We start from the raw sequence: 3,437 nt of genomic DNA on the forward strand, positions 1-3,437 counted from the left end.
ACAGTGAGCCGAAATTCACCTCAAGATTTTGGATAAGTTTATAGAAAGAGCTTGGAACCAAATTGAACTTCAGCACAGCGTTTCACCCGCAAACCGATGGACAGTCTGAAAGAACGATCCAAACTCTCGAAGATATGCTAAGAGCCGTGGTACTCGACCGAGGAGGAAGTTGGGAGGAAACACTACCACTGATTGAGTTCCCCTACAACAATAGCTTTCAGGCAACGATAAACATGGCGCTGTATGAGGCATTATACAGAAGAAAGTGTAGATCGTCTCTCTACTGGGACGAAGTTGGCGAGAGAAGAATACTTGGACCCGATGCAGTTGAAGAGATGGTGGGAATCGCGCGGCAAATTCGTTAAAGGATAAAAGAAGCTCAAGACAGACAAAAACCATACGCGGATGTCCGACGAAGTGATTTACAATTCCAAGCTGGCGACAATGTTTTCCTGAAAGTATCCCGTCAAAAGGGATAACACGATTCGGCGTCAAAGGCAAACTGAAGCCGCGATTTATTGGACCTTATGAAATTCTTGAAGGAGTGGGCCCCGTTGCATACCGTTTGGCGTTACCACCAAACCTTGAGAATGTTCACAACATTTTTCATGTGTCACAGTTACGAAAATACGTGTTCGACCCGAAGCACGTGATCCGTTTTGAGGAAGTCATGTTGAATCCAGATTTGAGCTACGAAGAGAGACCCCAATCTATTTTGGACCGAAAGATCCAAATTGTGAGAAATAAACTTGTTGCTTGTGTGAAAGTACTATGGGAAAATCATGGGCATGTAGAAGCCACGTGGGAGAATGAGGATAAGATGATGGAATTGTACCTAGAACTCTTTACTTGAGAGTAACAAATTTCGGGACGAAATTTCTGCTAAGGTTGGTAGGATGTAACGCCCCGTTTTTCTAGACCTAATTTGTGAACCCTAAATTACTGGTTTAGTGATATTATTGCAAAGTCCGTGAACTAATTGCTGAGTGAAATTTTTCGTTGGACTACAAGTTGTGAAATAAAATATTTCGCGAATTTAAATAATTCCTTTCCGTGAGGAATATATTTATTGAACTCAATTTCCGTACTGGATCGAATAATTGGACAATAATATAAAGGTACAGTCAGTGATAAATAAATTATGTACTACACAATTTAAAATAAAATACAATGGACCGTGAATTAAAGATTCTCCTTGATATTAATTCAATTACTAAATAAAGATCCTACAGATATCTTCATCCTCCGTAATGAGATATTCATCCTCCATAATCTACAAATAAAATACCAAATAAATTCAATTAAATCAAAAATAAGGAAAAAAATGAAATAAAAACAAACCTCCCCCTCAATACACGTCTAAACCGTTTCCCCCTCTCCCCACTCCCTAAATCTCTCCATACCAATTAACCACCCCCCTCTCTATAATACTTCTTCACAATCATTCTTCCCTATTTTTAATTCGTTGCAGCGACTCACAAGAACAAGGCAACTCTCACTCAATAGAGTACAAGCCGCAGCTCAAAGATTGAATTCGAATTCAAGTCGTTTGCAAGGACAAAACTACCTTTCTCTCCATTCCAATGTAGCCGAGTTCAAGGTAATCTGCAAAACATTACCTCTCACTATTCTACTAGTTTTGGATATCAAACCATTGCAAATTTTCTTTGGCAGAAACTGGAAAATTAAGAGGGGAGAGAACGGAAGCCGAAATCTCTTTTGTTCGAGCCATTTCATTCCCAATCAAAGGTACACCAATTCCCCTCAACAGTAGCCTCAATTTTGTGCACCTCATAAGCTCGTAACCAATCTAACAATCTGATAATCAAAACAAAATCGAATAAAGATTGAACCTTTAACGAATCGGGTTGGTATCGGAGGCATCGGGGCTGTATCGGGGTCAATCGGGGCAACGGAGTGGCAGAGACTGACCGACGGCTCTGGTGGAGTTTGGTGGTGCGACGACTGAACGCCGGGAGCGACGACCGCAGTGGCGTCTGACGGAGGCGGTGACTGAGGCGCAGAGCGACGCTCTGTGCAGCGCCTGCCGACGGCAACGATGCCTACGGTGCGACGGAGGAACGGCGGCTCGGCAGGACGGTTGTGTAGACGACGCAGCCAGCAGCAGCTCTTCCCGGCGGCGACGGAGCAGCGGCACGACGGCAGCACCAGTTCTCCCGGCGAGCGGTGGTCCCCGGAGTGGTGGTCGATGCGTCCGGGAAGCGATGATGGAGCAGCCGGTGAATCGGAGGAGGCGACGGCAGATGGAGGATCTGTTCCGATTTGGGACGAGAGAGAAATCGAGATAGAGAGTGAGGAAGAGATAGACGTGAGTGAGGGATGAAGGAGAAGGTGGGAGTAAGGATTTGGGCCTTTGTAATTTTAAAGGATTTGGGCCTCAAATTAAATTGGAGAATTTATTAAATCTATGGGCTCCATTTAAATCTTTATGCCTTAAAATTTTATTTGGATGTATAAGGTGGGGAAGTAATTAAGCTTTGGGGCTTTTAAATAAATCTTTGGGCCGGTACTTAATCGTGACGGAATTATTTAATTAAATCCCGAATTAATTTTTGAAGTGTGAATAATATACCTCAGGCCCGGAATATATATATAATTTTCTTAACAAAGAGAAATAGTTGCGATAGTTTAATTGTTCACTTTTATAATTTTGGGGATTTTATTTTGATATCGTTGAGGAAAAAAAAATACGAGGAGTCAACGGAGGAATTAGGGGCGTAAGCGGCCGCCGAATAATCGAAAACCGAGAAAAAATGAGAAAAATAACTTTAATTAGGAGGCATGCATTTTTATTTATTTATTTATTTGAAAAGTGTGTTGATATATATACTATCTAAATGTTAAAGGTGAATCATTGCAAGTGAATTGCGAACGCATAGGAAAGAAAATAGTTTTCGTATTTAATAACCCTAAAGGGCGGTCGTGACAGTTAATATGGCATGCATATGTATTTAATATGGCATGCATATGTATTTGTGGCATGACCAACACATGCATATTCGTTATGCTATGGGACTATCTAGTCTATATATTTAGTTTCAATATATGATTCATCTGTTCTGGGAGCTATGTGGAAATATGGTGTGACCATATTTGGGTTCGATTGGTGCCCTTGCATGGGCTCTTATGAAATTCTGTATCAGGTTCGGATACCTTTGTCTATCATAGAGCACAATAAGGGACCTCTTTGTTGCTAGTTGATATGCAAATCGATACTTTTATAAGTGATTTTCGTGATTAGCTTTTCAAGAACAAATGATCAGAGTTGACAGTGCATTGGCCTATTGTCTTCCTATTATCTTGTATTCTTCTATTCTTATAATTTGCTATTGTGAAGTCAAAGATACTACTGGAAGAAATAAAAAGGGTCAAGCATTATTAGGCTGGGGAAAAGTGTAATATTGTCACTTTTATTA

The 3,437-nt window shown here is 40.9% G+C and overlaps 1 long non-coding RNA gene across 1 annotated transcript; it reads right to left on the minus strand.

Moving 5' to 3' along the window:
• Positions 1–1,178: 1,178 nt before the first annotated feature.
• LOC121770618 lies at positions 1,179–2,717 on the minus strand. The gene is made up of 2 exons (XR_006043774.1): positions 1,854–2,717; positions 1,179–1,273 (listed from the first exon to the last, which is right to left on the minus strand). It is a non-coding gene; the product is annotated as an uncharacterized LOC121770618 (long non-coding RNA).
• Positions 2,718–3,437: the final 720 nt, after the last annotated feature.

This window comes from Salvia splendens, chromosome 16, assembly GCF_004379255.2.
Source record: "Salvia splendens isolate huo1 chromosome 16, SspV2, whole genome shotgun sequence".
NCBI lineage: Eukaryota > Viridiplantae > Streptophyta > Magnoliopsida > Lamiales > Lamiaceae > Salvia > Salvia splendens.